Raw genomic sequence first — 17,842 nt, 5'->3', positions numbered from 1 at the left:
CACCTTTGCAGTATCTTGTAGTAATTTCAAAAAGCTATTTACTAACATGCCAGTTTTAGCTGACAGGGTATATTCTTAGAAAGCATCTGAATAGTAACGTGATAGGTGGCACTGCTGTCTAACATCAAAGGCTTTCTGGCATCTGCTGTTTTAGAAGCACATCTAGAATATATATAGTGAGTAAAAGTAAACACACAAGCAGTAAGAATGTTTTTTTTTTTATTTAAAATGTTTTTCGCTTCTCCCTGGAGAGTAGAGCTAATGCGATTATGAGATATGTTTGCAAGAAAAATGAACAGTTATATGCAGAATAACCTAGAACTGTTAGCAGTGTCTTCCATGAGATCTTCTTGCACTTTTACATCCAATTGTAAATGATGCATCTTCTATATTTTTGGAATTGTTGTGCTCAGTCTCCAAAAAAAAAATCTTACACAGCTGTTTTTTTATTGTTCTAAAACTCAATGTGAATTTTATGCCTTTTGTTATTCTTTTGTTCTGTGCATTAATGTGTGTTGTATGATTTACTTAAAAATGTTTGAAGTCTTTAGTGGTAAAAATTATAATTTATATGCCCACTTATTCACTATCCCAAAGAGGTTTGAAGCTATTTAAATTTTAAAATTAATGCTTTTTTAATTTGAAGATAGCATTGTTTTGAGAAAACATATGATAATTCTCCAAGATATAGAGAATTTACTATGTATAGCAGTATGATTTGTATGTGCTTCCCTTATTTCTATCCCTACTTAGAATGCTTGCAAGTATTGTAAATTTGCTGTCAAGCAATTCATCTGCTACGTCCACCTTGCTGAAATCTGTCACATGGATGTGACTTTTGCTTTCATGATGGAAAGCCAAGTGAGAGAAATTAGTTTGTCTGTCTTTGCAAGACATGATGCCGTGAGTCCTTCAGCTTGGATTAAATAAGTCCTTCATCTGCAATTATAGCTGGAAGTTAGATTTGACATGGATCAATATGATCTGAGGCTAAATTTCTGAATGTGACTGAAAATGTTAACATCATGCTCTCTAGATCAATATTTAGTTTTCTTCTCTCTTTTATTGGATTTAATCTATAAGTCTTTGTCTCGCTTTCTTTAGAAATTTCTTCTTCGGCTTACACTAATGTTGCCTTTTCTTGAAATTACATTAAGCTTTGTACATTTCTGGTAATGAACATAAAATGACCTACATCGGAATTAAAAAGGGACAAAGAAAGATCTGGCCATTATTGGGGAAAAAGCCAATTTCAGGTTAATCATAGATTGGCTTTATGCCGCTGTACACTTAAAAAGAAATGATGTGCTAATAAATAAGTATCCCTCGCGGGCAGTGTAAGGCTTTTTTGGTCTATACATTAGTAAGAAAATAATTCGCATTTCAAACATGTCCAAAATGCCAATGTTGTTAAAAGCAATCACTAAAGCTTGCCATTTGATAGAGCCGCAGGGACTCAAGGCGTCAGAAGATGCATTTGCAAAGAGCAATCTCAGTTTGGTCTTTTGTGGTCATGTCATATAAGAAAGTTTTGTTTAGAATTTATTTGTAAAATCATATCAAGTGCTTGAATTCTTGATACTTAGTACATTAAGCCCTTGATTCATTGAGGCTGCGTTAATGCAAAGACTGGGAAGTGAACCAACAGTTCCTGCTTGCCACTTTAAACCAGGCTCTATTTCTTACAGGTCACTTAATTTTGGATTTTGTGTGCTTTGATATAAGCCAATATTTTATCACTGTAAATAGATGCACATTACAATCAGAAAAATGTGGTACACTGATTTTATAAATATTATATTTCTGCAATATTTGACTTAGTCTTTTTAGAAGTGTCATTAAAGTAGCCATAAAGGTTAATTTGTCATTCCATATTCTGTTTATCTTGTGGCTTTGACAATGTAGGTTTTGTATTCTTGAAAACATTTATTATATATTTCCAACCTTTATCTTTAGTTTTTTTGTACAGTATCTGGATAATATATAAAGAGATTTTTTAATTCCTTGGTAAATTCTTATTTTCTGCTGACTTTTGATCAAGTCCTACATGTGACGCTTGTAATCAAACTAAAAGAAGTAGGAGTTCAAGGCACAGTGTGTAGATGGGTGCAATATTGTCTTAAACACTGCCAGCAAATGGTCATTATACAAAGAACTTTATTAAGTCACTGAAGTTAAATGTGGTGCCCTTCAGGAACCAGTGCTCTTTTCAAAAGTTCTGGATTAGAATACAAATAGCAAGCTAGTTATATTTACAGATGATATCAAACTAGGTTCAAGGAAAAATTATCTTATTTGTACACATTTACTTGGCTTGGGCAAATTTAATATACAGTAAACTAATGTAAGGTATTACACGTAGAATATCTAAATGCTAGATCTGAATCTACAGTATGGGATTTACACTTGAAAGTACACCTTATAAGAAGTGACATAGGACTCCTTGTAGACTCTTCACTACCCACTTACAGACAGTTTTCAGAAGCAATCAAAACTCAAAAAGAATTTTAAGTTCTATTGCTTGATGGGTAAACACAAGTCAATGGAGGTTATGCAACTTACTAGCAAAGCTTTATCTACATATTACTAGGAAGACGTAGCAGTACTAGAGAAACTGCAGAGCAGAGTGATTATTCTGATTCAAGACTGCAAGATATAGAGCTGTAAGGAAAGTTTGAAATAGTTAAAATTTTTCAGTTTAAGAAGATATAGATTAGCAGGTGGCATAATTGAAATATATCTATTGACTAGAACTTTTTTTTGGAAACATTGAAATTACTGGGGATTTGGTAAATGTAATAAATTAGTTTCTTCTAGTGTAAAAAAGTATCAGTGTTTAAAATACAGTATTCCTTGAACCCAGCTTTGTAAATTATTTTGTCAAGAAGCAGGAAAGCACTTGCTCAGAAAATATTTTGTGGAAAATATTTCATATAGTTGAAAATGTTGACAAAAAAGGCTCTGAATGAGATACTTGGGCATAGATAGAGATAGATAGATAGATAGATACTTTATTAATCCCAAGGGGAAATTCACATAATCCAGCAGCAGTATATTGATACAAAGAAACAATATTAAATTAAATAGTAATAAAAATGAAAAAAATTAAAATAAAATTAATGTTAGCATTTACTCCCCCGGGTGGAATTGAAGAGTCGCATAGTGTGGGGGAGGAACGATCTCCTCAGTCTGTCAATGGAGCAGGACAGTGACAAAAGTCTGTCACTGAAGGTACTCCTCTGTCTGGAGATGACACTGTTCAGTGGATGCAGTGAATTCTTCATGATTGACAGGAGTTTGCTTAATGCCCGTCGCTCTGCCACAGATGTTAAACTGTCCAACTTTACTCCTACAATAGAGCCTGCCTTCTTAACAAGTTTGTCCAGGCGTGAGGTGTCTGTCATCTTTATGCTGCCACCCCAGCACACCACCGCGTAGAAGAGGGCACTCGCCACAACCGTCTGGTAGAACATCTGCAGCATCTTATTGCAGATGTTGAAGGATGCCAACCTTCTCAGAAAGTATAGTCGGCTCTGACCTTTCTTACACAGAGCATCAGTATTGGCAGGCCAGTCCAATTTGTCATCCAGCTGCACTCCCAGATATTTAAAGGTCTGTGTCTGTACCCTCTGCACACAGTCACCTCTGATGATCACAGGGTCCATGAGGGGCCTGGGCCTCCTAAAATCCACCACCAGCTCCTTGGTCTTGCTGGTGTTAAGGTGTAAGTGGTTTGAGTCGCACCATTTAACAAAGTCTTTGATTAGCTTCCTGTACTCTTCCTCCTGCCCACTCCTGATGCAGCCCACAATAGCAGTGTCATCAGCGAAACTTTTGCACGTGGCAGGACTCCGAGTCATATTGGAAGTCTGATGTATATAGATTGAACAGGACCGGAGAAAGTACAGTCCCTGCGGCGCCCCTGTATTGCTGCACACAATGTCAGACCTGCAGTTCCCAAGACGCACATATTGAGGTCTGTCTGTAAGATAGTCCACAATCCATGCCACAAGGTGTGAATCTACTCCCATCTCAGTCAGCTTATCCCTAAGGAGCAGAGGTTGGATGGTGTTGAAGGACAGGCATCTTGACTGTTCGCTAACCAGATGTGCACGATATATTGTCTACATCAGCCAAGTGACCTTGTTAGTAGTTTCAAAGTTATAGTTTTCTGTAACCGATTGTAAGGTTAGTGCACAAGTCGTGGTCTTGGTGCTGTCAGCTTTCATTGGTCCAGCTTCATCACATATCTTAGCACTGTGCATATAAATTGACTTACTCAGTAACAATTTACTTTCAAGAATGAAAAAGTTCTCTCAAGTAACAACATGAACAGCCTGGGAATTCTCTAGAATGCCAATATATTTTCTCTCATTTTAAAGATGAGATTTTCTAGAATGGGATTTATTTTTAATGGTTCTGACTATGATGTTGGGTGAAGCAGAGCAAAGATTATGCTTACATGTGAAAGAAAGAAATGTGGTGGGTTAGGAGTAAAAATTGAAAACAGAATTAGTGGTCATTTTACCTATTACCTTGTTTTAACAGTCTGCATTTCTTAAAATTTTTTTGTATGTAAGTATCCAGAACATAATAATATTAAGCTGAAATAATGGTTTAATTCAGTAAATATTGGTGATCCTTTCATCATACTGACACTCTGACTCTGAGTTCTTTCTCAGTTACTGTTAAGTAAACATCACTGTAATTTACTACTTTTTCTTGAGAAATACATACAAAAAGAAAAAAAAACATACAAAATTTGTTTTTTATAATGCTCTTAAAATGAACCATACTTAAATTTTGTAAATTAAATATTAGCTATATCAGGACATGATCAAGCATATCATTGTTATGAGTACCTGAACACAGGAAAAAATCAATATTTTAAATGTTCAGTTTCTTTTGTTTTGTATGAATATACAAGGGAGGCACTAAAGGAGCAAGAAGGAATATAGAACTTGATACCACAGAGCTTCAAATAGAACTATTTTTACATTTATTGTAATATGTAATCTGTGCTTTTTCCTGGATTAGAGATAGTCTCTCTCTAAGACATCAAAATGCAGTTGGGTTATGCCACGTATAGCAGATTAGAAATATCCTAACAATGAACAGTGTTACTAAATGTCACACTTGTACTGTGCAGAAGGCCTAGTAGAGTCTAGATTCTTCCATCTGCCCATCTCTGGCACCCCTCAGCCAAGTCCTCTTTATTTCCTAGAACCACATAAACATTGCATGCATTGCCCTCATCTAAAGATGAAATTGATAGAAGGTTTCAGCATGTCACATTTCAAAAAAAGTACTGTGTTCCTCGCTAGTGATGTAAATGAGAGCCATAAAATATAATTGATTTTATGGGTATGCACTGAATTACCTATGCTATTTGGCTGCTAACAAAAATGCAGGTAAATATAGTAGTGTGAACAAAACACTGTATATTTCTCGTTTTACACCCCAAAAAGCCTTTAATAGCCTTGAAAAAAACCTTTTTACTGGGTTTCAGATTTCACAAATGCAATGTCACATGTGAAAAACATGTTACCATCAATTTAATGAAGCTGCACATGAAAATGAAACTTGGCTGTTTCCCTCATCACTTCATTATGCTCTGGGCTTCTATCAACTTGTGTTAAATAGGAAAACCTCTGTTGTAATTGGAGAATCAACTGCTGGAGACTGACAGCATAAAACACGTTCCAACAAAATAGAATTATATATGCATATTTTTACTTGTAGAAACAAGCGAATGTGTGAAACTGCATCCTGTTCCTGTTCTGAATAAACTGTTGATATGTACACATTTGCTACCACACAGAGAAAATGCACTGAAGAAGGTTAACCACCTGCTGGAGATTCATGGCACACAGCAAAATTCTAATTTAAGAAACCATGAACTATCATATGATTAAAAGAAAGTTACCTTCTTTTCATTTAAGTAACCTGTGGGTGAGAATTGTCTTGTCCAAAGCCCATTTTTACATACATGGTGTTTTATTAAGCAGATATTATTAAACTCATAGCCCAGGTTTTGGAGTTACATGATAGCAATAAATACTGCTGTTAGGTGCCATATGCCTTGGCCAGTTCATTTGTGATATAAGATTAGAACTGTGTTTTTATTTTATTGTGTACAGTACCAGTAAAATAAAGTCTAATGAATAAAGTAACCATCTTATTTACTTTTCTAGCTTCTTAAAAACTTTCAGAAAATCAGCACTATCTTTGACATTTGTATAATATTCAGCTTGAAAACTTGTCAAAAGTAAATCTGTCTCTGAAAAAGAATTGTTTAATTACTGACTTCCTCATGGTTTCAAGTTACATTTGCATTTTTACCCAGAGTAATCCAGCTGCAAATGTACCAGTTGTTTTGGATGTACTGTGATTTTAGCAGCATTTGTGGTTAGTTTCTCTCTAGCACCCAAGACTCATTTATATAAATATGAATTAAAAGAATTTTTCACTATACATTGATACAGTGATACGCACTACAGGTCTTCTCCAAGAATGTTTTTATTCAGCAGTGACATTCTTTGCTGAGCAGGTTTAATGTTTTCTCTTGAAGTGATAGAAAGGATAAATAATTAAACAATTGTAGCAAGTTTAACTTGAATTATAGTAAAAGCATACTTACAAAAGGCATGCCCACCAAAAAAAGCATACAAATTAAAAATTGAATCAAAGTAGGTCGTCGGGGCACTTTTGTCTGCTTTGCATTTGTTTATGGGGCAAGGGATGGTTCATGTTATTATACGAAGGCAGTGTCAATTTTATGTCTTGAAACAGTTTGCCGTGAGTTTTACATGAATAGCAAGTTATGTTTAAGGACTAAAATTTCAGCATGTGACATTACAAGATTATATCAGAATTTTCACACTGATTCCAAGATGCATATTACATTGTCTTTAGTGCAAGTTGTGGGTGATTGTGGCAGCCATTTGGTTTTAAATACACTGGAATTTTGTAAAACAAGTACAATAAATAATTTGACATTTAATTTACAACTTATAAAGTAGAAATTTTAGATTGATTGTCGTTCACAGTAACACTATAATGGAGAAAGTAGTTTCACAAAGTATCACTTGTACGTAATGTTCTAATAATTTCAACATTGTAATTGTACTAGAAACTAAATCATGAATATTTCAATAAATGTTTGTTAAAGGATGCAGCTGGCAGAAATAACACCAAATTAAATTGTTGTCAATTTTGAAAAGGCTCACGTTTGCAATAGCAGTTCTTTTTTCTGGATTAAGATGCACACAAGTCAACATACTGAAATAAACGAATACTAGACACCCCCTCCATAATTACCCATATTGATAGAGGCAGAAAGACGTAACGTATGTTTTATTAGAATCCTATTACTTGTATGTTTTGTACTTGATAAGACATCTTAAATCTGGGCAGTAGCATCCCCTTTCTGATATAAATGTTTGGAAAGTGAAACTTTTTTAATCCATATTAATTAAGTTGTAACTTTGTCATAGGGCTTAAGAAGGGATTAATTATATAAAAAGTAATTTCGTTAAAGTATTTATTTTCCTGAGTTGTTTTTTTTTTTCTTTTTCTACTAATGACAAATTCGTTTTGTATGTGTAATATAAAAATGACTGACTGACTCAGTCACTCACTCACCATCAAAAACACTCTTTCCTGTTTAGTTAAAGAAATTAAATTTGACAGAATGTTACATCTAGGGCAGTAGGTAACCGTTAATAAAGGACTTTTAGTAAAATATGACTATTTAGGGCTTATCACCACCTTCCTCTACAATAGAAAAGCTAAACATACCTCAAAAATGTCAGAAATATATTGACTTATTTGATTGAAATTTGGTGATATTAACCAACCCTATACATACATACATATATATATATGTACAGTATATATATATATATATATATGTACTGTATATATATATATATGTACTGTATATATATATATATATGTACTGTATATATATATATATATATATATATATATATATATATATATAAAATATAAAATTTATAAGTAATCATGCTGTAGCAAGTTTAGCGCGTTCGGTATTCTTAGGTAACACATCCTGGGCTGCAAGATAGTAAAGAATCATCAACAAAAGCCATGTCAAGAGTGTTTTGGGGTGAAAAGATAGTCAGACAGAGTAATGATTATGAAGCTAGAAATTGAACGTGTGATGATGAATGTTGTTAGTGCATATGCCCCACACGTTGGGTGTGTGATGGATGAGAAAGAAGATTTCTGGAATGAGTTGGATGAAGTGATGGACAGTGTACCCAAGGGACAGAGAGTGGTGATTGTAGTGGATTTCAATGGATGACATATTGATGAAGGGAACAGAGGAGATGAGGAGATGATGGGTAGGTATGGTGTCAAGGAGATGAATGAAGAAGGTCAGATGATAGTGGATTTTGCAAAAAGAATGGACATGGCTGTTGTGAATACGTATTTTAAGAAAAGGGAGGACATTGGGTGACGTACAAAAATGGAGGAAGTTGTACACAGGTAGATTATATCCTATGCAGAAGGGTCAATCGGAAGGAGACTGAAGACTGCAAAGTGGTGGCAGGGGAAAGTGTAATTAGGCAGCATAGGATGGTGGTCTATAGGATGACATTGGAGATCAAGAAGAGGAGAAGAGTGAGAACAGAGCCAAGGATCAAATGGTGGAAGTTGATAAAGGAAGACTACAAGGTTGAGTTCAGGGAAGAGGTTAGACAGGCACTGGGTGGCAGCAGATGTAGTAAGGGTGACAGCAAGCAGGATGCTTGGCATGACATCTGGACAGTGGAATGAGGAAAATGAGACCTGGTAGTGGAATGGGGAAGTATAGGACAGTATAATGAAGAGTTTGGTGAATAAGTGGGATAGTTAGAGAGATGAAGAAAGTAGACAAGAGTACAAGGTGCAGGTTGAAGAGAGAGGTGGCGAAAGGTAAAGAAAAGGGTTATGATGAGTTGTATGAGAGGTTGGACACTAAGAATGGAGAAAAGGACCTGTACTGATTGGCTAGACAGAGGGACTGAGCTGGGAAAGATGTGCAGCAGGTTAGGGTCATAAAGTATTGTGTAAATAATCACAAGTGAGGAGGGTGTTTTGAGCAGATGGAAAGAGTACTTTGAGAGGCTGATGAATCAAGAGAATGATAGAGAGTGAGAAAGTTAGATGATACGCCGATTGTGAATCAGGAAGTGCAACAGATTAATGAGGAGGAAGTAAGGACAGCTATGAAGAGGATAAAGAATGTAAAGGCCGTTGGTCCAAATGACATACCTGTGGAAGCATGGAGGCGTTTAAGAGAGATGACAGTGGAGTTTTTAACCAAATTCTTTAATGGAATCTTGGAAAGTGAGAGGATGCCTGAGGAATGGAAAAAGTGTACTGGTACCAATTTTTAAGAATAAGGGGGATGTGCAGGACTGTGGTAACTATAGGGGGATTAAATTGATGAGCCACAGCATGAAGTTATGGGAAAGAGTAGTGGAAGCTAGGTTAAGAAGTGAGGTGATGATTAGTGAGCAGCAGTATGGTTTCATGCCAAGAAAGAGCACCGCAGATGCGATGCTTGCTTTCAGGGTGTTGAAGGAGAAATATAGAGAAGGCCAGAAGGAGTTGCATTGCATCTTTGTGGACCTGTAGAAAGCATATGACAGTGTGCCTCGAGAGGAGCTGTGGTATTGTATGAAAAAGTCAGGAGTGGCAGAGAAGTATGTAAGAGTTGTATAGGATGTGTACAAGGGAAGTGTAATCGTGGTGAGGTCTGTAGTAGGAGGTGGAGGTAGGGATTACATCAGGTTATTGGTTCTGAACCCTTAATTATTTGCAATGGTGATGGACAGAGATAAAACAGGGGTCCCTGTGGACTATGATGTTTGCTGATGACGTTGTGATCTGTAGCGAGAGTACGGAGCAGGTTGAGGAGACCCTGGAGAGGTGGAGATATGCTCAAGAGAGGAGAGGAATGAAAGTCTTTAGGAACAACAAGACAGAATACATGTGTATAAATGTGAGGGAAGTCAGAGGAATGGTGAGGATGCAGGGAGTAGAGTTGAGGAAGGTGGATGAGTTTAAATTCTTCGGATCAGCAGTACAAAGTAACAGGGATTGTGAAAGAGAGGTGAAAAAGAGAGAGCAGACAGGGTGGAATGTGTAGAGAATAATATTACCCTGGTGAAAAAAAACAACAAAAATACTGTATATAGAAAAGTATTCAGTTACTTACTTAGTACTACTGATACATCAAATTAACCCTCGGCAGTATAACCAAGGCACATTGTCTAAGGAAATTTCCTGGCCAAAGATGAGTAGCACAGCTAGTACTGTGAATGTACAAGCATATGCAATATATATACAGTAATATTTGGCCATTTGGGGTGGTCTCTGTTTATAATTTCCAGCTGATGTAAAACTTGAATCAGTCATGTTCATAAAAAATACAGCATTTATTTATGTGCATTTTTGTGACACAATGAAATTCCATTGTTTATACAACTCGTATTTATACTGATAAATTAGCACATTTATGGGAATTAATATTCATTTACTAAAAGTGTTCTTGAACCTAGGAATGTTTTATTGGCCATTCCTTATCTTTTTAAATGTGTTAAAGTAAAGAACCTGTATTGGAGATATAAAGTAAAAGCAGCTGCATACAATAAGCCATTTATCTCTATGTCTTCCTTTTCACTTTTCCTAACCTCTACTCTTTTCCAAATAGACAGCAATTCACTTGTATTTTCAAGTAAAAATAAAAGTGTTTGGTTTAACACCTAGTATTAGGTTATTTTTCACTTGTCTTTGTGTATTTTTTTTCAATGATTTATTTTTATATAGGTGCTGTTTTTCAAGGTATGTACCATGTTATGACATCATTGCTGTGTTAGTTGAACTCGCATACCTTGTAAGTAATGATTGCTCAGGTGCCTAGCAGGGGAGCAACACATATAAAATGATGTAAGACGGTATGATTTTTCACAAGCTATACTGTAAGTGGTTCATTTTTCTGATCCAATAAGAAAAGCAAACGTCCTCTTGTTGTTTTTTGGTCCTGTGTTCATCAGAAAACTTATTTTAGTGGTACATTTTGTCATTTGTACCTTTGTGGTTGTTTTTTCCCTTTATAAGGCATTGTAATATCTGTTGTGCTGAATTAGGAGTCAGCCAAATTCGACCACATAGGGTCAAGGTGAGTGAATTAAGTCAAGGGCTTAATCCTAGCTCCTTTATTCAGGATGGTGCCGGTGCCAGTGCCAGTTAAGGACACTAAAACAACATGTTTGTCTCCCTGTTGCTAATATAACCTTGCCGACCCAACAATACATTTTTTCCTTATTTAATTGTTTTTGGGTCTTCTCTGTTGTGGCAGAAAGACAAGTAAACCTCCTTACATTTTAGGTTAACAAAGAGCTAAAACATCAGCATGTACATTATTTGTACAAGGTTCATACTGTAAGCTTTAACACTTGTAACAAAAATGTATTAAATTGATTTTGCATGGAATTTGGAGACAAGCTAAAGAACAAATCAAAATCAGGAACCAGGAAAAAAAGACTATGCAAGCAGAATAGGAGCTAGAATTTTCAGAGAAGTGTGCAGGCATTTAAACTAGATTATGTGGAGGGTAAAAACAAAAGAAGAAACCAAAAAACAGTTAACCTAATCTAAAGAAAACTGAACCAAAAACACAAAAAGTAACATTCCTCATTTAAAATATTTACTCCTTAATACGAGAAGCATTAGAAATAAAATGCATGAACTAGAGGAAGCAGTATTGATTTGGGGCTAGTATATTGTAGGAATTACAGAGTCATGGCTTAATGAGAGTGATGGGGAGGAATATAGTATTAGTGCTTACGCATGCTTCAGGAGAGACAGACAAGGAAGGAAAGGAGGGGTTGGAGACAAAGAGTACATATAAATGGAGAATGCTCCACATGGAGCAAGGTCATCAATGGAGTCCCTCTAGGGTCTGTCCTTGGACCATTATTTTTTCTGATTTTATTTTAATGACATTGATTCTGGTATAATTAGTAAACTTGTCGAATTCGTAGATGATACTAAAATTGGAGGGATGGGCAGACATTGAAGAGGCAGCAAAAAATTCCTAAAGACCTAGTAATCTGTAGATGTAGAAAAGGGCAAAGTGCTTTGTTTGGGCAAAGGAAATATTAATTATAAGTATAAGATGGAAGTCACTGTCATACAGGATGCATACTCTGAGAACAATTTAGGAGCATCTGTTGATGCAATATTTCCATTGCCTAAGCAACGCACAGAAGCAATTAAAAATGCAAATAAAATGTTAGGTTATTTCTTTAAAACTGTTGAATTTAGGTGAAAGGACATTATGCTCAAATTATATAATGTAAGACCGTATCTAGAGTATTTTGCACAGTTTTGGTTACCATGGTTCAAGAACAATATAGCAGTACTTGAAGCTGTGCGCAGGATAGGAATCAAATGCGTCCCAGGACTTAAGGACTCTTAACAGATGCAGATAATTAAATCTGTTCAATCACATAATCCAGGTATTTACAATCCTCAAAGTCACTGATAAAGTAGATCCAGCAAAATCGGCTTAAAGGTGAATCATGTACTCAAAGACATCAGTGGAAATTAAAGGGAAATGCACATCTTTATCATCTTTACACAAACAGATGTGGAGCTCTGGAACAAACTACCAAAACGTGTAGTTGAAGCAGAAACCTTTACAACCTTTAAAAAAAATCTGGTTGAAATATTGGGACAGCTTAGATATTCGATAAACAAATGAGATTGATGGACTGAATGTTCTCCTCTCATTTGACAAATTACTTATGTTCTTATAAGAATGGCAAACACTCATCAGCAAGAGTATCTCTATTTAGCTCCATCAAATGCTTTTTCTGTTGTCATTGACAATTGTTTTTCTGTGTGCACTGGAAAAGAAGAAGAATTGCGCCAAGCGAAAATATTCATCTCAGAACACTTCTTTATTTCACACACTATTATCTCAGGTTTTGAGGGAGTTTAAATAGCATTTTAACATTTATCAAAGAAATAAAAAATGTCAAGGACTTTCAATGACTTACATTAAATGAAAAAAAATTAATGGACTGATTCCTTGACCAGGTATTGTTACTTCCTTGCACCCAATAATTGATGGGATAGCCTCTAGCTTCCCCACAAACCTTCCTTGAATAAGCAGGTTTGTGTCTGAATTCTTAAATTTACTTTAGATACAATGCTTTATTTACCTCAACAAGTCATATAATTTACTAATGGACTCCATCTGTGTGTTAAACTGATAGAGAGGGGAGATTCATTTGAAGGTAGTCTGTCTGTAAGGTCCCACAGTATACAAAAATATGCATTTGAAAAGAACTTCTCAGTTTGACAAAACCAGTGATTTTATTATAGAGAAGAACATGTCTCATGGTGGTTACATTTCCTTTTTAAATGCATTTTAGATCCCCTAGAGCTCAATGCAATCAATGTTTTCACACAATGAAAAAATGCAAAATTATTACCACATTGTCTAGGTTTCTAAATTTAGTTTCTAGACAGCAAGGGCACTAGGTGAAAGTTGTAGACTAGTGTCTGCGATTAATGTTGATGTTCATGGATCAGTTTTTCCAGGGTCATCTTTAAAAATATCTTTTATTGAAAGAAGGACAAGAAATATACATTCTTCTAGAGTACAGTGTTTTTAAAAGAATTAGAACACATCAGGCAGAGTTTTATTGAATTGAACCAGTAGTTCTGTTAGAAGTAAAAGGAGTCATTTATTAAAGTTAAGTAAGCAAATTCAAACAATAAGTTAGAATTGAGAAATTCCTGATCACTGGCAATTTGTGTTTATGACCTCAATTGTCTAGGAGGGAGGAAAAATAGATCAATAGATCCTAGTAATTATGCAATAGATCCATCATGTTAGATTATGAAAAACATAAACAGAAATATATCACAATGCTACTTGGGTGAAAATAATATACTAAATAACAGCCCACGTTTGTTTGCCAAACCAATCTGCTTTGCATTTTTTTGAAAAGGCTGCTGCATTAGTCAACAAAAGCAAATCATGCAACATAATTTACCTAAACTTTCAAAAGAGGTTTAATATGCATTTTCTCTGAAGATTGATTTTTATACTGAAGGACATTGGCATCAAGAAGCAGTTTACAGCAAAAAAATGGATTTCAAGTCTAATGCAGATACAGAAATATGACATCATTAAAATTAATGGTATTATGGTATAGAAAGTAAACTTGTGAACTGCACAAACCACATCATAATGGCAAGGGTAGTGAATACTGAAGTGGCTGCTGACCACCAATTTCCATAATGCGGGACATAATGACACACTTTATAACTGAACTTTGGACTTCCGTACTGGCAGACCTTAGCACGTACGGATTGGAAGCTATCACTGTTCACCTTCAACATAGGCATTCCACAGAGTAGTGTGCATTGTTCACCTAAGCCTGGTAGGCCAGACACAGCACCAACTCCATCAATGAATTTAGATGGTGCCACCGTCATAAGCATAATCACAAACACAGAGGAGACAGCTTATACAGAACAGGTTTTCCATCTGACTTAGTGGTGCCAAGGTAACATTGTGACCCCAATGTCAGCAAAACTAGAGATCTGATCATATACATTAGGTAGCAGAAGGCAGACCACATTTTCATCTTTTTCTGAAGGCATGTTATGGAGAGGGTCAGCAGGTTTAAATTTCTTGGTGTGACTAACACTGACAAAGCAAAGTGGGAACAACACATTTCTGCTATTGTTGGGTAGGCTTACCAATGACTTGGCTTTCTCAGATATCTGAGGAAAGGTCAAATTTTCTCTAGCTGAACTCAAAAACAGCTACAGGTGCACGGTGGAATCCAGCCTTACTGGCTGCATAACATCCTGCTACAGCATCTGCTCAGCTCAAGGTTGTATAGCACTGAAGAGGGTGGTGAAGGTGACATAGAATATTACCAGCTCCCAGCTGCATTCTATTTATAACATACACAGCTCTTACTGTCTTAAAAAGACAAACAGGGTTATTACCTCAGCCCTCCTGCACAGTTGCACAGTGGCGTTTTTCACTCCTTGCTTCTGGCAAACATTTCAGGGCCATTGGTAGTAACACCCATAGATTCAGGGATAGTTTCTATCCACAGGTCATTACTGAACAGTCATAATAAGGAGTACTCTACGCATAATATCAAATACTTTACTTATTCTTGTGTGTGTGTGTAATTGTGTGTTCTACAGAGACGTGCAACTAAGCATTCATTGCATTACACTTGAGAACTTGAACTTAAAAAAATTCAATAAGACCTGGTCAATAGTTCAGGCTGGAAAAACACTAATAAAATATATTTCAGACAGTTGCAAACTGTAGGCCTAAGGATATGTGTAAACAGAAGACCAGCAATCGTCAACTACAAGACAGAAAGATTACTTTGAGACAACACTCTCATCATTCAGGCATTGTTCATAAATAATGAACATCCAAATCAAATGTTTAGACCCTGTAATGCAATACTGTGACTTGAGTGCAGTTCTGGTTACCACAATGAAAAACAGACAGCAGCTCTAGTGGCTATGCAGAAAGCAAGGAAAAAATGTCCTGCTTGTGTAGGGTGGTAGTAGTTTAGAGAATGGAATCAAAAGATGGCACAGACAGGTCAAAATTCAAGTAGGAGTCTAAACCAGGAAAACTAAATTGAATAAACAGAGCCCAGGACATTTAGCCATAATTGTGATCAAAGAAAAGAGAAATATGTCTTAAACCAAAAAGGGTACACATAACCAGAGCAAAAATGTGAGGTATGGCTGTAACCATTAAGTTAATAACTAATAATATGAACCCAATATTGAACGACCAAAAAAATGCATAATGCTGACATGTAATTCATCACAGTAATGGCATCATATGTCGTACATTCCCAGTCTTCTGGCATAACAACTATCAACAAAAACTGTCACAAAATGGTAGGACAAATAAGGATAACAGGATGGATCCACAGGATAATATGAATCATTTTTAACAATGTTAAAACACATGGGAACAAAAATTAACCAATGGAATGACGGCCTGTATTTGTGGATTACCTATTCTGACAGCCTAAGGAAATTAAATCTCTTTAGTCTTTAATGGAGAAGGTTACTTGAATATGACTGCATCATTTATCATTTATTGAAGTAATTTTTGTAAATTTTGTTTGTATGCATTGATAAAGAGCAATTGACAATCACTATAATGGTTGTCTGTTTATTGCAACAGTGTAACATCTATATGCTGTCTTTTTGGAACCAATCAAGCCATATACTCTTTGGACCTTCTCTCTAAACCATGCCATCCAGACACCACTAAATAGACATAAATTTAGCAAAAGATAAGGAATTTACTCATAATCTGGTTTTTCAGATTGAACTGAAGATTCTTTTTCTGATTATTTGGTTTCTTTCTTTGCCTTAAGAATTTTTGAGGTGTGTATGGAAGATTAGATAATTAGTCTATAAAATACGAATAAGAATCACATTTTTAGGGAGCATGTGCTCCCTGCAGAATACAAGGTATTCAAAGACAAATTTGGAGACTATGGTAAAGTGCAATAAAGACAGAACCAAGGAGTTAATTCTTCAAACAAAAGAGTTTTTGGAATCTAGACCAAAGTACCAAATCAAGTAGCTCAAGGCAAAACCTGGACATCCTTTAACAAATATTTGAATTCAAATATGAACCTCATGAAGAAGATTATGTTTTATCTTGGCAATAGTCCAAAGCACACTGTTAAAACAGACATTACAGTGGATAAATCTGTCAGAGCAAAAATTCCACTGATAGACTGTTTGAAGACCTGAACCTTGTTGCCTGTCTCCATTCTCAAATTAAGTTGAGAAATCTAGTATACTGCTCTAGAGAGGTGAACATAGGGAGAAATTAAATTTTAGAATGCTCTTCATGTTATTGTTCCCCCATAATTCCCCCTGTAAAACTGTTCCCCACATGGCCAATATTTTCCCCTATAATTAGGGGGATTCTCCCTCACCTGACAGCCTCACTTGTTATACTAGCTTGTGCTTTTGGACAACTGCACCCAGTTTCGTTCGTAACAAGAAGTGAGTATCAGAAATTTACTGTGGTGTTTTTCAGTGCAATTAACTGTGATTTTTTAAAATCATGTATGTATGCTGTATTTAAAAACCACAACAAGTTTAAAAAATCAACTTACTCCAATAGGTTTTTGTAAATTTGAGGAAAAATTCTTGTATATACAGGTAACTTAACAGTTTGTAGGATGCAGCTTATACCCCATAATGCAGCTGTTTTGTCTTATGTCCTTGAGACTGAACAGCTCTTCTAAATGTGACTGGTGATGTATATGAGGGAAGTTCAAAAAGTTTCCACACTTTTATATTTTAGTCGGAAATGGTGAATTCAGGAGTAATAGTAATTGGGCATGAAAAAGCTGGTATGACGCTGGGAAAATTGTATTGCAAACTAATGTGACTATGCAGAAAAGTGATGTAATTTGTTTTAAAATTCTTAATAGAGTTAAAAAAAAAATGTGAAAACGTTTTTTTTATAGAGTGCCACTGCTACTACACCTGGAACTTTTCGATGTCTTCCATTGCGCAGATATCTCTACATACAGCTGAAACCCAGGGTCACAGCAGATGAGAGGTGGGATTAGGGCCACCATAGCTGGAGAGTTTTACATAGTCAGTTTTTTGCCATTTAAACAGCCTTTTCTGGTTTTGGATGAGTCTTTTGAGTCATTGTCCTGCTGGAAAACCCACACCTATTTCACCCCAATGTATCAATAATTGGGAAGATTGTATTGGCTTG

The 17,842-nt window shown here is 35.7% G+C and overlaps 1 protein-coding gene across 13 annotated transcripts in view; it reads left to right on the top strand.

Annotated features, from left to right (window-relative positions):
* The window catches only part of cadps2 (Ca++-dependent secretion activator 2), a 795,011-nt gene that overhangs the window by 503,786 nt on the left and 273,383 nt on the right, over window positions 1-17,842 (top strand). The window lies entirely within an intron of this gene.

This window comes from Polypterus senegalus, chromosome 8 (genome assembly GCF_016835505.1).
Source record: "Polypterus senegalus isolate Bchr_013 chromosome 8, ASM1683550v1, whole genome shotgun sequence".
NCBI classification, from domain to species: domain Eukaryota; kingdom Metazoa; phylum Chordata; class Cladistia; order Polypteriformes; family Polypteridae; genus Polypterus; species Polypterus senegalus.
This window is presented reverse-complemented; position numbering and strand designations above follow the sequence as displayed.